We start from the raw sequence: 17,760 nt of genomic DNA on the forward strand, positions 1-17,760 counted from the left end.
TAATCATTTACGTTGTAATTAAGCTACCTTTGAACCTACACACAGCTGGTGCAACAGGCTGCAGAATAACATTTGAAGCTATTGTGTTTGTTGTCATTATACTTTCTTTCTGTTCCTTGTTCAGAATCAGATATTATACCACAATATCTGAAAACCTTTTGAAACTGTGTTTTGTGAAAATAATAACCTAGGCATGTGAATGTTTGAAACTTTGAACTCCCAATTTGCCATTAAATAAGAATAAAAGCTGTCATATACACAATTACAAAATTAATGTCATGCATGTAACTTGTCTGAAATCTTGAATGCAATTCTGTGTTTTTGTGTTTTCATAGGTTCAACACAGTCAGAAGTTATCTGCCCCACCTCTGCGCCCATGGGTTACTGCCCAGAAGGATGGCATTATCTTGGCTGCACACTGCACCTGCATGGCGGGATTAGGTGAGACATGTAGCCACGTTGGAGCGGTTCTTTTTGCTATCAAGGCAGCGGTTTTGCTTCGTGAGTCCCAAACTGTGACAGAAAAACCTGCATATTGGTTACTTCCAGGCGGACAACAAAAGGAAAAGTACCTTGAAGTAGAAAACATTGACTTTCACTCAAAAGCTACAATCAAACACAGACTGGACACAACACTTTCAGAAGGGAAACCATTACAATACAAGGACAAACAGAAACTACCTGATGTGTCAGAGCCAACAGATGCTGAGGTTGCTACTTTCCTGGGAGAGCTGCATGCTTCAGGTGATAAACCAGTCTTGCTGTCTGTCATAAAAGACTATGCCGAGTTTTATGCTCCAGTGTCGAACACCGATACTGGCCAACCCCTGACTGAGCTATTCGATGAACAGTGCATTTCTATGACAAGCAAACAGTTAGCCTTACACTGTAGTACCATTGCAGTTGACATTTCTCAAAGGCAAGCTGACGCAATAGAACAGCAGACAAGAGAACAGTCTAAAAGTAAAGCCTGGTATAGATTTAGGGCTGGCAGAATTACAGCCTCACGCATGAAAGCTGCTTGTTCCACACCACCTGAGAATCCATCAAAAAGCCTGATCAAAAATATTTGTTACCCTCTAAGCACAGGCTTTACAAGTAAAGCAACAACTTGGGGGTGTGATCATGAGCAACAGGCACTAACTTGTTATCGTCAGCAAATGCATTCACACACCAATTTCCGATGTGACACCTCTGGTTTTGTAATAAATCCAGAACTGCCTCACATAGGTGCTACACCAGATGGCATAGTACATTGCGACTGCTGTGGTGATGGTGTAGTGGAGGTTAAATGTCCATTTTGTGCACACGATAGCGTAAGCCTCAAAGAATGTGTTGATAGTAGATTCTGTTTGGAGGAATCTAATGGAAAATTACAGCTCAAACATTCACATTCCTACTATTTTCAGGTCCAGACACAAATGCTTGTATGCAATAAGGAGTTTGCTGATTTTGTTGTATGGTCAGAAAATGATGTACACATAGAGAGGATAGAACCAGATATTGAACTCTGGGAAGTAATCAAGTCGAAATCTATGGATCTTTTTTCCAAAGCCCTTCTCCCAGAGCTTGTGGGCAAACTTTTCTCAAGGCCATGTCCATCAGCAATGCCGACTGACACAGCTAATGTGACTGAAGTGAATCCCTCTGAAAGCAGAGAAAAACCTATCCCATTAGACATCATCTGTGTGTGCAAGCAACCATACAAAGTTCGTGACCGTGTGGTGCGTTGTCACAGTGAGGACTGCCTTCATGTATGGTTCCATCTCTCATGTATGAACATGAAACGTATGCCTAATAAGGGGAGCGAATGGTACTGTTTGGTGTGTAGAGCTGGAGTGTGATGGTAAAGTATTACATATGAAATGAGAATACTGATGTAACAAGTTTTTATTTGTATTTACAGTTCATTGTGTTTTGTCATTCTATACAGAATATGAAATTTATAATGTACCATTTATAATGACTGCCTTAAATGTAAAATGTAAACTATTTAAATAGCTTTGTCTTTGTTAAATCCTGAACCTGACTTTTGTGATTTAAGATGTTCATGTAACATGTTTTTATTATAATTTGTATTTACAGATTGTGTTTTGTCATTCTATACAGAATGCCCAAATGAAAGATTAACTATTAAAATAACTTTGTCTTATTCCATACTGAACCTGACTTTTGTGATTTTAAGGTAACTAGTTTTTATTATAATTAGTATTTACAGATTGTGTTTTGTCATTCTATACAAAATATGAAATTCAGTACCATTTCTAATGATAACTTTGTCTTATTTCATACTGAACCTGACTTTTGTGATTAAGATGTTAACACTATACATGGTGTATTAAAGGAATAGTTTAAAATTCGGTCATCATATACTCACACTCAAGTTGTTTCAAACCAGTATGAATTTCTTTCTTCTGCTGAACACAAAGGACGATATTCATACAGGTTTGAAACAACTTGAGGGTGAGTATATGATGACAGAATTTTAAAGTGAACTATCCATTTAACAACCCGTTTTACTCCACACATCTAATCAAAGGGTACAACTGAGGAGCACATGTTGGTAAGGCAACAACACACTGTAGTTATCTTATCAATAACTGCTATCTCAGATCCTGATGTCACCAGATAGGAGATGGGTATCTTCTCTGACAGTATCCCATACTTATTGCGCAACAATCCTATCACTCTTTCTACATGTATGCGGACATGTGCAATTTTGCGGGTGGCCTCAACTTCAAGAGCAGACAACTGTAGCTTTCCTCGAGTATAACTTGGTGTTACAACTTTTGCACATTTTAACCCTACACACTCTTGTATATTAAAACCTCTGTCTGCCAATATGAAATCACCGGGGTTAAGTAGCTCGAGTAAGCCTGAGTTTTCTGTGACGTGTTTATCTGTAGTACGCCCCCCCCCCCCCATGCCTTAGAGAGGAAAGAGATGGATCCCTGAGGTGTAATGCCTATAAGGTATTTGATAGTATTATGGTGTTTTTATGAAGACCAAGTGAGACTGCGTGCTGTCAAACTTGAAGGCCTCTCTATAAAAATTTCAAAACAATCAATTATCACCGTCACTCTTGACCCAAAATGTTGTTGGAAGGTTATTGGCATAGACTTAAAAAGCTCATCTCTCCTCGGCCAAAAGATAAACTTCTTAAGTTTTACATACAAAACATGTATGACAGAAACAAAGGTTTTGGACACGGTAGACTGTGAAATGCCAAATCTGTAAGCAAGATCCTGTTCTGGGAAGTTGTGGCGGAGTCTCATCAGTACCAACACAAGTTTTTGAAACTTGGTTAGTGACGTTTTAATGCTGTCAGTAAGGGAGCCTTCAATGAAATTAAAGAGAACCATTAATGTAGCAAAACTGGGTAAACCTGTATAAAATCTGACTTTTTTCTCATCATCTCTGAGTGTGTCGATGCTTATTTTTTCTGTAGCTAGCTGACATTTCAAAGTAATATTATCAGTAAGCAATCTCTGGTGATCAGCTTTTATTTTGGAGCACACTTCAGATGTGCACGTATCTTCCTCAACAGTCTATAAATCCTCTACAACCTCACTGTAAGCCTCTGTAGTGTTCATCCCTGGGCTTTCTTGTTCCTGTGCAACACTCCCTGAACTTGATGCCTGTGTTCTTCGCTGCTGCACCCTATTGTACCTGGCCATTAGACATTCTTTTCTGGGTCTCTTTTCTGGGATGTCTGTTGCTCTCTCAGCCTTTCCTGTCTGACCTGTCTCTCCTGCCAGCTTCAAGGATGGGGCCCAATCAGGATGAGTGCTGTCATGAAGATATGATGGCTTTCCTAAATGAAATACAAGTCAGGGCTCCAGGGTAACTTTTACTAGGAGCACTGTAACAAAATAACACTGTATCATACAAGCACTAATTCCCTACCAAGTATCAATGCCAGACCTATATGTTCATAGCAGGTGACCTACACTAACTGCAAATTACTGCATGATACTGATGTCTGGTCATGCCTGGAAACTCTCAGTGTAGCTGCTATATAATGTTAGCTGCTAAACTGTTTTGGGGATCTAGCTAACTTAAGCCCACGAAGGACATCATATTAATACAAATTTATTAATTTATTAATAATAATATATCTGTATTTAATACTAATTAATACTAGTATTATTAATACCAATATATCTGTATATAATGTATTTGTACTAATTTAATAATCATCTCAATTTATGGCAGCTTCCTCTATTTGAAAGATCAGTTTCAGCCACTGTTTACACTCACAGCTTACACTTACAGCTGTGACAAATTGATGGGAACAACAGACTTTGCTGTAAGGCATATATCCCTAACATTACCTGTGGCAAAATGATGAGAACAGACTTTGCTGTGGGCAGTTGGCTGAAAGTTTAGCCTATTTATTCTAGCTAGCCACAAGTCTCTCCTGCGCTGGCTCAACTCCTCTGTCTCCTTCCCTTCAAATTTTCTTACAGTTGGAATTGCATGAAAACTCACTCCTGGGTTCTTATTACTGCTGTTAGAACAGCCGTGTATTACACAACACACCATCGCGCCGGTAAAAAATAAATAAATACAGCGATAATACCGACGACGCTTTGCTTCTCAATTGACAGACTGACAGTTGCCGTGGTTACTGTGTCAACAAAATGGCCGCCGCGAACATTCATGACGTAGATCGAATAAGCCCTATAGTGTTAACATTTTATTGACTAAAAATGCGTTAGAAGAAAACGTTCATCTCAAAGACGAGTTGGTTCAGAATCAGTTATATAGCAGGTCGGCTGACTCTATCTCCTTCTCATTCCTGTAGCGTCACAGTGCCTTTCCCTGTTGAAGCCCAGCGTCAGTGATTTTCAGTGGAGCTGCTCTGAACTGTTTTTTTCAGTGCTTCGAAAGTAGACGGTCATTGGACAAACGCTGTGATTATGTCCCGCTCGCGGACGCTCAGTGTCTCTGGGGTGAATGAGGAGTGGGCTGGCCTGGACTCCGGCTTCTGCGTGATGATTGGAGGGTCTGTCGAAAGGCTGCGTCTCCTTTTGATTGACAGCGATTTCATACAATAAAAAGATGATGCTGAAGCTGTTCGAGCTCGGTCCCATCGCGGACTTCTCAAGTGTAGTCGAAAGACAAACTGCTGCAACCTTTCTTGGTATTTTGAAAGACCAGCAGCCGCCACTGCAATAGAAGGCACGAGCAGATACGTCATTTTTTAATACACAAATAAATTTGAGCGCTGAGCATTAGTACTAGAAGACAGGTGCTAATTTTGCATTAATCTGTAAAGTACAAACAAAAATATTTAAATGCATAAAAAAACTAATTTTACATTCTGGCATTCATGTGCTGTTGACTTCCGCCCTTATTAACATTCTTGCACATGGGGATTCGTAAGAAAACAAAAAATGTCCCCCTTTATACTGAGTTTAATTCAGGTATGATCGAACTGTTGCAGTTCATTTATTTTGACAGCTAGGCTAATAGAAAGTTAAACATTCAGTGTTTACTCTTCCGGTTGCAAGTTTTTAAAACGGACATTAGGCCTATACAGTCTAACTCAGAGCTGTTGAAGATATATGTAGTGCATGCAGTGATATTAGTATAGGCCTATATATTATTTATATGACAGAGCTATAGGTTTGGATGTTTAGTTAGTGGTATTTATTTCTGCAAAATAAAAGGCTGATAACTTTCACTTTGAGATTAAGAAGATTGAGTGAATGTATGTAATAGTTCTGGTGGATGAAGGGCTCCTCAAGAGGTTATATATAGTCTTATAGTCCCTTATAGTCTTGATGCGGCCCTGACTGTGTTAGACAACTGGGAACTGTCACGGCACTTGCATATTATGGTCCTACTGTTTCACTGCTTCTGTTGCTCTCCTCATTTGTAAGTTGCTTTGAATAAAAGCGTCTGATAAATGATTAAATGTAAATTTACTCAGGATAATTTCTATAGTTTCAGGATAAGTTCTCAGGATAATTCTCATGTTGTTAAATATGCAAATGAGACAGTCCTTCTCTCCCTGCTATCGAATTCGGAGTATGATGATGATAGTTTTGCACTTTATGAATTTATTATGTTGTGTAATGGAGTTACAACTAATTATCTCTAAAACAAAAGAGATGGAATTGACTTTAGGGGAAAAGTGCTGCAAGGTTGTAACCCGTGTTCATTCATGACAAGGCAGTTGATGGAGTAGAGGAGGACGGCATGCCTCTGCGGTTTAGCTGAGTTTTATGAGCAGCAAGTGATAAGGAAAGCCAGGAGTGTTATGGGCATTAGCATACACCACCTGAGATAATGCCTTTATCTCAACTAGGCAGTTCAGAAGTTTTGAGTGTATGACCAACCACTACAAGTTCACTTTTATGACAGAGCCCATCGGTCCTGGTATTTTAAAAATGTTTAAGGATTCTTAATGCGTTATTTTGGTATTTAATAACTTGGGATGTGATGAGGCTCTTATCTCACGAGACGAGACACGAGATTGGGTTCACAAGAACTAGACGAGATATTTGCACAATATTTAATAGAAATCCTCAATGACAAAATTCACGACTGGAAAATAGTCTTCAGGTGCATTTTGAAATGTTTTAACTAATAATCTTGTAATGAATGTAATTTCAGTTCTACTTTATAAGTATGAATTATCAAATGTATTGAAAGACTACAATATACAAGCACTGTAAAAGGTTTTGCCACAAACTCAACTGACTGGCTTCTCTCCTGCATTATTCCACATGAGTCTCTTCAGACCTTACTGTTCATGAATTATGAGCTTCCAGAACTTCTGATTGAGGCTGTGTGTGTGTGTGTGTGTGTGTGTGTGTGTGTGTGTGTGTGTGTGTGTGTGTGTGTGTGTGTGTGTGTGTGTGTGTGTGTGTGAGACCTCATAATTTACCTTTACACAAATTGAACAGAAATAAAAACAGTATTTAATAACAAAAATGAATAACAGTTTTCTCTTAGTCTTATTAAGTGCAAACAATAAGTGCAAGTGCAACCATAATCAAAGTACTGTAGCGCACAGACTCTTTATAATTGTTGTGAAATTGCTGTTTTATTTTGCACCGGCAGTTATAAGGTTAATACAACGTCTAAAAAACTGGACGTTTTGAACGTTCCTAGAACATTCAGAAATAACGTTTTTATAACTTAATGGGAACGTTATTGAAACGTTATTATAACCTAAAATAGTTAGCTGGGATGTTAAATGTAGCATCACCGACTGGCTTAAACCACCATGATGGCACAGCATGCATTCACAGAACAATGCAATAATAAAACAATGCATTTTTGATATGTTAGTACTTTTACTTCATTAAAAATCTGTCTTTACAACTTTCACTTGCAACAGAGTAATACTTGACCAGTAGTGTCTACACCTCCACTCAAGTAATAGTGTTTGATATTGATATTGCTAGGGGCGCCACTAGGCTGAAGCCCTCCTATAAATGTGTGATTAAGTGTGGAGGCTACACAAATGCATGTTCACTTCAGCCTCGTTATAATCAGCGTTCTTCATCTTCAATGCTCAGCAAGATGAAGAACGCGCTGAATCTGATTATAACACGTCAGAAACAGAGAACAGGGTGTGTGTGTGTGTGTGTGTGTGTGTGTGTGTGTGTGTGTTCATCTGAGCCTCATTGGTCTGTCACTGCTTGTCAATGTCAGAATATTTGAAATGACCAATCAAATCAAAGTAGGCGGGATTTATGTTCACAGAAGCTGAGCGCGAATTTGAGCAGAGCGACTCAACGCTTCAGTTTATGCTCAAGTGCGAGATAAGATGTAAGTAGCTAGACTAAACATTTCATATTTGACAGTTTTTTTTAGATCATAAATGTTAAACAAATGACAAAAATAATCAGGCAAACTAATAAACTTTTGTCTATTTTCGTCATTTTGAACTGAACACAGGCCTATGACTCATAGGCTAATGTAATAATTAGTTTACTGTCATTGTGAGGGGACAAGAAACATTAACAAAGCCGTTTTCATCATGTTAGGCACAAGATTAATAATGAATGTGTACATATTGAGAATTAATATAATACAATTTGTAGCCTTCAGTAGATTAAAAAAGCTCAGCTTTAGGAAGGGAAGAGACAGGGCAAGATGAGGAGACTGAGAGAAAAAGAAAGGGTGATGGAGATGAGGAGAGAGCAGCTATTGACAAATAATCTACTGCCCGCTGACATGGGTTAAAGCTATTTCTGATCCTTTTATTTTGACATTCAAACGTCTTGAAATGCACATATCAGAGAAATAAAAATTTGAACCCCCCTTACAACCTCAAATGTAGGAGCTCAGTAGCCGTGTTTGCACTGTCACTTCCGGGGCTTGAAGTGAAATGAGCCCCCCTTCCTCGGGGCCAACGGCAGGATGTTCCAGCCCACTGAATACATCAGGCTAAAGCGGGCCAGCTCGGGCTGGAGAGTGGTTACGAACAGAGGTTTACCTGAGTCTGGAGACGCCAGCACTGGATGATTCTGTCAGCATTAAAGACTTTTAAAATAATTTACCTCAAAACTCACTTTCATGTTTGAATGCCTTCTGTTTATGATCCGATGTGGATTCTGATCAAATATTTATACGCGATGCAAAAGACTATGCATGCTAACCATTACCATAGTAAACATGGTAAATATGAACGCTTGAAGAAATCACAATCACATGTCTTTATTTTATCTGTCAGTAGCCTACGTCAGGGGTTTTCAAAGTGGGGGCCGCCAGGGGGCGCCAGGGGGGCCGCAGCAAGTTGGGGAAAAAAAGCGGAAAAAAGTAAAAATATATAGGCCTATATAAAATATAAAATATTTGCTAATATGAGTATTGTTATGAAATAACATTATAATAATTTGTTGCATAGCCTATCTTAACATTATACTTTTAATGTTAATATTTTAGAGATGAACTGATTGATCGGCTAGTGACAAGAATTGGCCGATTTTCACGTGATTTTCAGTCTGACATATGCCGATTCAAATGCACTCGGGCGCCGCATGAATAACATGATCGCGCAACATCAGCATCACACATGCACACAGAACGCACATGTAGGAAACATTGTGAATTACGGCCGTTTCAGACCGCGAGCAGCGCGATTTTTTTCCGGCGTGCATGTTCAGTGAGTGCATTCACACCGCGAGCAGGAGCCGCGCGTGAGCGTCAAGCAGGAGCGTCGCGTGAGCTGCAGTGAAGCGGAGGGTTTCGGCGCCGAGTCTATTTTTGCTGCGCTGCTCACGCTCAATTAAAGTGAAGGCACACTTTTGATGGACAAAATAAATATGATTTCACACAAAAAGTACCTAAAATGCACATATTGCATGTATAGTGTGTTTGAACAAGAACTGGAGTAGGATTTTTGCCTTCATTTTCTTTTCTGACATAGCCTACTAAAGAAAATGAAGACAAAAATATTTATAGAAAATGTATTAATTTAAACTTGTTTTTATTAATCAGTTTGGGTAAAAGTGGTGTTTTATTATATATATAGGCTATATTAGGGCTGGAGGAATTAACGCGTTAATCTTTGCGATTAATTTGAAATGTTTAACGCGTTAAAAAATAACGCATTTAACGCAGCACTTTTTTTTTTTTTGCCTCGTTTTAATGATTTCCTGTTGCGGCTGCTATTAAAAAGCCGAAAATATGTGGATCGGGTTTCATTCTCGAGCAGCTTTAATGAGCGGGTCTTTTCCGCTCCGTGTGCGCCGCCGCACTCTCCGTTCCGTGTGTGTGTGTGTGTGTGTGTGTGTGTGTGTGTGTGTGTGTCGGCGCGCTGCGCGTTCTGCTCTGTCGTTCACGGCCCAAACGCTCCAATCATGTACCGATCACGCACTGGAAAAGCAAGTCCGCTCAAATAAGGTGAAATTTCTCTCTAGACTTCTGTTTGCTGCGCTGTTATTCATGCTGGGCAACAATGTTAAAGGGATAGCTCACCCAAAAATGAAAATTCTGTCATTTACTCTCCCTCAAGTTGTTCCAAACCTGTATGATTTCCTTTCTTCTGCTAAACACAAAAGAAGATATTTTAAAGAAGGTTTGTAACTAAACAGTTGCTGGTCCCCATTGACCATAGTATTTTATTTTTCCTATATGGAAGTCAATGGGGTCCATCAGTCGTTTGGTTACCGACTTTCTTCAAAATATCTTCTTTTGTGTTCAGCAGAAGAAAGAAAGTCATAAAGGTTTGGAACAACTTGAGGAAGAGTAAATGAGGACAGAATTTTTAATTTTTGGGTGAACTATTCCTTTAAAATGACCTGCTCTGATCACATGCTCTGTGTAATAATAGCTTTTTTAGGACTATAGTTTATTTTTATAATTAGTAAAAAAAAAAAATTTGAAAAAAAAAATCTTAAATTGATTATGTTGATTGGTTATTGAAAAAGAATAATACATTGATATATTGATGTTTAATATTATTTTAATATAGGGCTATTTTCTGTTCCTTTTTTCTGGTGATTCTAAGTTTTAATTATTGATGATTACAAGCTTGGAGGAAATGCAATTAATTGCAATTAATTACAGCAAATTGTGCAAGTAATTAGTTAATTTTTTCTAATCGATTCCCAGCCCTAATATATATATATATATATATATATATATATATATATATATATATATATATATATATATATATATATATATATATAATATTTGTGTGTGCTGTAAAGTGGTAAGGAAAAATTAAATCAGAATCGGCTAAAATCTGTATCGGCAGGTTAAACTCAATGAAAAATCGGAATCTGCCTTGAAAATTGTAATCGGTGCATAATCTTTCTGGTATCAAACACCATCACATAATCTGATGTTCACCTAGATGTTTTATTTATTTATTTCTACACGTGCCGTAGTATTGTCGATGGGTTCAATAACACATCCTGCAAAAGGGGGGCCTTGGCCAGAACCTAGTGGTATTTGGGGGGCCTTGGCATGGACAAGTTTGGGAACCCCTGGCCTACGTCTCGTCTATCATAAAATAAAGCAACTTTTTTTACAGGAGCTTTCTCTGTTTCTCTGAATGAAAATATAACTGTACTGGGAGAGGTGCTAAAGCTCCTCAGGTCGTATTTTTGGTGGCATGTATTTGTAGAAATGATAATTCTTTCTAAATGTGATGTAAATATGTCCTGTAACTATCAAACTGAAACAGCCTCGACTGAATAAGTAGCCTAAGTGTGTCTTCTTTCTTTTGTGATAGACCCAACGGAAATTTATTTCTGTGTGACTAATGTGCAATTTTGACAAATTAATTCATTATGATCAATGTATCACTTTTTATTGTAAACCTGTGGTAAAACATCGATTCTTGGGTTTTAAATATTCAAGTAAACAACAAAAATGCCAGCAAACGGCCGCTTTTATCATGTTTCATTCCTGTTAACACTGGGATTTGATTCTACTGGTCATGTGAATCACACCAAACACTGATCCCGAAACCTACGTCATTGTAACCTTAACCAATGAGATCAGCTCCAGGGCGGGGCTTCCGCTTAACTGGTTTGCGCCCAGTGGGATTTTTATATTTTTTTTTATATAGAAAGATTAAAAATATGGGAGAAATACGGGAAAATATTTTAATGGAATGATAGCGGGATAGCAAGGTAAAATACAGGAGAATCCCGGGAAAAACAGGGAGGTTGACCGGTGTGATGTTTGTTTTGCGATCACGCTGTTTCCAGTGATTTCTTTCTGAAAATGAGTTAGTAATTACTAATTAGTAAATTAGTTTTCTGATAAAACTTTCATTTGTTGGTGAAATGATGTGTGTGTGCCGTTGTTCCAGAGAGGCGTGTTACGGGTGTGTGTTAGTGAAGCGCTGTAGAGCTTCTGGCCCGTCAGTGAAACGCAGTGTGTTTTGGGCACGGTGCTCCAGGCCCGAGGCTATTAGCCCGTTTAAAGCCCTGACTCGCACTGGCCAGGGGAAGAGACAGAGCAAGAGAAAAACAAAGAGGAAAAGAGTGTGATGCTGATGAGGAGAGAAAAGTAATCACTGACATGGGTTTAAAGCTATTGTTATCCACATTTTTTGGCCTTCAAAACATCTTAAAATGCACATATGTAGATCAGAGAAATCAAATTTTCTCGGGGGAGTCCTGAACCCCCCCTAACTAGCCTACCTCACATTCGGGACCTCAGTGATGATAAAACCCTGCCATCTGCATGTTAATGAAACTAGTTAATAGTGAGCATTAGACCCTAAACTAGACCCTTTATTAAATCATACTCTCATTGGAGGCTGAGCCCCCCTAAAATTAAAATCCTAGAATCACCCCTGCGTATATACCCGTTTAATTTATTTATTATTATTTTTTTGCTTGCTTTTAGGTTAATGCAATACATGCTTAAATATAAAGATGCTTGAATGCGATGTGATTGTAAAGTACCTGAAAGTGATTGCTTGTATCCAAACACAAAGGTAGTGAGAGAGCGCACAGGGGTGAAGAGATGGTGTTAAACCCACAAGCGGAGATAAGAATGATGAAGACTACAGTAATGGAGAAGTGTGTAAGAAAAATGAAAAGAATAATGTAGTGGAAGGACATCCATCTATCCTGTATAACGAAGCATTAAGTGAGTAGGAAAGCTGAACCCTATCCAGGGACGCTTGATGCATACTTGACTTGATGCATGCTTGACTATAGAGACCTTAGCTCAGCTGATTTTAAGTTTTTCAAGTGCTTTGTATTGTAACCAATAAAATAAGTGTTTTCATTATTACGATTGCCTCCTGTGAGACTTCTATTATAACTACAAACTGAGCCTCAAAAAAGCAGAAGGGAGTCTTCTCCATCACTCCAGAAGGACTCTAGCCTGCGGGCGGGGGGGTAGCTCATGGTTTAGGCTAGATTTGACTATCCTTACCCTAGCTGATAATCATATGCTTAAACGTGTAAGATTAACATGATGGAGTTGTGTATTTTGTCCATGTCTACAGACGTGTGTTTCTATCTCCTCCCCTTGTGTGTTAAACTCTATAAAGAGAGAGAACATCTACATTCTCCACTCTCGCCTCTTCTGACACAGAGAAATCCACAGATTCAGTTTCTGCTCTCACAGTTTGAGTTCATCATGAAACTGCTCGTTCTTCTTCTGTTGCCTTGCCTCTCTTTGAGTGAGGTTGTGAAGGGTTTTGGTGAATGCAGAAAGTTCTTTTTGAAGAATAAACCTCCTGAATACACAGTACCAGCGAGCATCAAAGTGATCCCAGTCAAGGAGATCTGCCAGTGTGTTCAGGACAAGAACGGTGACCTAAACTATTTTTATGCAACTTTGTACAACACAGACTGGAAGATCCCCATCTACTCTGCGTATGAGTTTAAGAAGAGGATCGAAAGTGTTGAGAGGAAAGATCGTTGGTACATCGAACCTCAGGTAATTATTATTCAACTGTATATTATTATAATACTGTATATTGGTCAGACTTTATATTAGGTGTCTTTAACTACTATGTACTTACTTTAAAAAATAAGTACATTATAGGCTTATAGTGTTGATGTTGTCCTGTAAACACTTGTGCTGTTTGAGGAGGATACGGGTAATATTAGCACAGGTTTACTGGTTTAAGGTGGCCTGGGTTTCCCCATGCTAGGCAGCCTGGACACCATGGACCAATCACAGAACGGGGAGGGAAGAGCAAGACGATGGCGACGTCTATGCGACACACCGAAGCAGTTTGTTTATATCTATGGATCCAACATGGCATCAGACGCGCAGTTACAGTACCTTTCGATGCAGCCTTAGACAGTGTTCGAAGTAGTTTAGAACACAAGTTTATTTCGTCTTCTTCCTCGTCGAGTTTCTGTCGCTCTGCATACGTCATCTGGTGTAACTGAAGCGATTGACTATGAGCTACAGGCGCATTAGAGACGAGCATTCTCAAAGAGACGAGGTCTGACGTTAGCCAGGCTGGGTTTAAGGGGTTAACAGTTAACATGATTATAGATGTAATTACATGCAGGTCATGTTTAAATACAAGTATAAAATATAAAAACAAGTATGTACACAATAAGTGCCAGGCCCGGTTCTAGCACCAAATCACTGAGGGTGCTTCTGAATATAGTGAGGGTGCTGCTTACATAATCGTAGGAAATAGCTCAGTCATCAGTCTGACATATAGTATCTCAAAATTGGGGATGTTGTATACAACAATACTACTATACTTGATGTTATGTTAAACAATATACGATCTAACAGTAAATTATAGAATAGCATGTAAACAAGTAGCAATCTACATTATTCAAAACATTAAAACACGTCACACATCGCCTACTTACACGGCGGTGATATCCTTATTGTAACTGGCTTCAACTTCAATTGAACATTTTAAGAATGGCCAAAAGTCACTGCCTTACACACGTCTCTCCATGACGGTGAGAGATACATTTTTACATAACAAGGCAGAAAATGTACCAAGAACATCCAACCTAACTTGAACATAAACACACGTAACTTTACTAACACAAACCCCAACCATATTGCTGTAATAACGCATAAATCAACTCCCAACAAACAATTACCCATAATGCACTAGCGCTGACTGCCGGGTCTGTACAATATGACAACCGTTATGCATAAACATATTGATAAAGCACTGCTGCAGTAACGTTATTACACCAAGGTATTGCTGCTATATTCTTTATGACAACTCCAATAACAACAACAAGCAGTTCAAAACAATTGACAGCAAAAGACCAAGAAGCTGCGCTAGGTATTTTGAATGTTTTTACGTTTTCCCTGGTGTCTGCGCAGTGCGCGCGCAATAAGTGGGCGGGGCAGATAATTTGTCGTCACGCCGAAAAGACTCGTTGGAATAAAATCTCACTAAAATGACTCAGAGTCGACTCTTACTTTTGAGAGACAATACATTTTTATACGGTGAACTTTCGTATTTAAAACTTTGCAGGATGTTTTTGTTCTCTTAGATCTATGTTGCACACTACATGAAATGTAATTTTCTAAATTCCATAAAAGGTGTCATTTAAGAAATTTTAAGAGGGCTTTTTCCCCAAATATCAGCAATATTGCAAATGTGTGAAGGATTGAAACTGATTTTATTCTGTAGTTGAATTAAGTAATTTACATTTTACAGTTCATATTTAAAGACTCAATGACTCAAGACAAATATTAACAAAATTTAGGAAGAGGAAAGTCAAGAACGTAAACTTAAAAAGAGGAGACATAAAATGTGTAGAGTAAGAGTTCATGGGAAAGTTGAAGAATGAGTTCTGTGGAAGAACGCATGGCTGTTAACAGGAGTCAGGACCAATGATTTGAGGACACAGCACCTAAACTGAAGAAACAAAGATTCAAATTTAGTCAAAGTTATTAACTTTAAGAGTAGAGAATCAGGTATGATTTAATAGTAAATAAAATAGTAATTAATACTATTTAAATAAAATGGTAATTCTCCAATAAATATAATTTCATGTTACATATGAAATTGTTCAAACTATAAAATATTTTATTATTAAAAATATACATAATTAAAATTATTAATTTATAATCATGTTAGAACAATAAACAATAGTCATATATGTCATGTGCAAAAAAGTTCTTACCCTCATTCAGAACAGCTGCAGTCTCCTAGATGCAGTGCTGAATCTTCTCAGTAGTTTCTCCTTCCATTCTCCAGTGAATTTACATGTGAGGTCCCTCTCAACTGCAAGTTGAATCAGATGTGCTTTTCTTTTGTGAAGCATACTCCTGCGGTGGTCGCTGAACACATTCTTAAGTGTTGAAAATGAACTCTCACATGTGGCTGTTGATGCTCCAAAGGTTAATCCTATCTTCAGTGTTTGCAGCACGGTAGGCATAGCTGATAGAGCATCATTGTACCTTTGCAAAATGCTAGCAGTTGTAAAGTTATCATCTGTTTTGGCAATTTCCTCTTGCAAAAACCGCTGTGCCACAGAAAACTCTGCTTCCTTAAACTCCATCCCTGTTAAGTCCAACAGTGGTTTCACTTTGTCTGGATCCATAAAAAATTCACTCCTTGGATGTAGAGCACTCAGGGCCTGTATAAACTTGCCATTTCGCTCACAGAATCTGGTGGACATTTCACCAACTACTGCATCCAGGATACTAAAGTACAGTCTTTTACATTCTGTCTTTTCTCCTTCCATTCTGGTTTGACCAAGTGTTGTATCCACCACATAGTCTTTCCACTGCGTGCTCACTTCTCTTCGACGTTTCTGTCCAGGAACTGCAGGGAGTTCTGCGTCCTCTCTCTTTTTGTTAAATTCCTCCCAAAGCATTTCAAACTGATTCTCACATCTCAGTTCCACAACACACTTGAGGGCACTCTGTATCACACTGACACCAGTGAATAGGTTGGTGGTGTGTGCTTGAAGAAGGGTGTTGGGGGGGTCCAGCAAACTCAACACTTTATGTATCATACAGGATATAAAGTGGAAACTAGGCTGTGTGATGGCCTTCAGAAGTCCTGTGGCCTCAAGTTTCACGTCTGTGCTGCTGGTTTGGTTGTCTTCCATTTGCTGTAGCAGGGAAAGAATGCTGTTAAAGGACTTCATGATGACCGTGACTGTTGCCAGGTGTCCAGTCCAGCGTTGTTCTAGCAAACGCTTCAACTTTTGTCCATTGTACACTCTGGCCACTGTAGGTTTTCTGAAATACTTATAAAGAGAGCTGCATACATCAAAAAAATTTGCCAGTGCACTTTCAGAAGACATGGCATGCACGATAACCAGGTGGAGTTGGTGGTTAAAACAATGCACATATGGCACTTCTCTCTGTATTTCCTCTTGCAAGAGTTTCTGTACCCCACCTTGTGTTCCTGACATGACACTTGCCCCATCATAGCACTGGCTTAGAATTTTGTCAGTGCTCAATCCATTATCTTTAAGTTGTGATAAGACCAACTTGGTCAGAGACATGGCATCAAAGTGCTCAGACGTTGCCATCGAAACAAGCCTCTCTTTCACAGAGTTAGTCTTGTCTACATAACGCAGCACAATCGAAATGTTTTCACATCCAGTGGGATCTTTTGTGCCATCCACTTTTAATGTGTACCACTCATCTCCGATTTCTTTCACTATTTCTTCTTTTACAATTTCGCTCATGTTTTCAATAATTTCATTCTGGATATTATTTGAGGTGTATGTGGCATTGGATGGTATTGTGCTGAAAATCTTCGCAAGCTCTTTATCCTTTTTAAGAGTGTAGTCCATCAAAGCTAAAAAAATTCCACAGCCTTCCTCACCCCTTGCATCCACTGCATCTACAGATCCACGAAAAGGCAGCTGGTTCACAGCTATGAATTCAATTATGTCCACAATAGCAGAAAGATAAGCACGGTTCCTTTCAAGCTGATGTGAATTAACAAGAGATGAAATCTCAGTACCTTTCTTCACTCTAGAAAGCCTCTCCTTCCACAGGACCACTGCTGACATGTGTTCTTTACTGGATTCATGTCTTTTTAGTCCCTTGTTTTGAACGAGTGCATGGCGCCAATTGTTGTAACCAGTGACGGTGAAGGCATCATCTGTCCCAGCTGAGCCAAATTTACGGCACGCATAACAAAATGCAGCATCGCGTTCAACTGAATATTCGAGCCAATCTCTCTTTTTGTACCAAGAGCTGGTAAATGAGCGACTATTTCCACCACCACTAAAAGATCTACTGGGGTACAAGCATTTCACCTGTAAGGGCTCTTCATCACCTAGGTCACTAGGCGCTATCATAATCGGCCGCGCCCGCTGCACTTGCTGTGATTTATCATGGGCGACATGCGGT

Source organism: Rutilus rutilus (genome assembly GCF_951802725.1).
Source record: "Rutilus rutilus genome assembly, chromosome: 23".
NCBI classification, from domain to species: Eukaryota; Metazoa; Chordata; class Actinopteri; order Cypriniformes; family Leuciscidae; genus Rutilus; species Rutilus rutilus.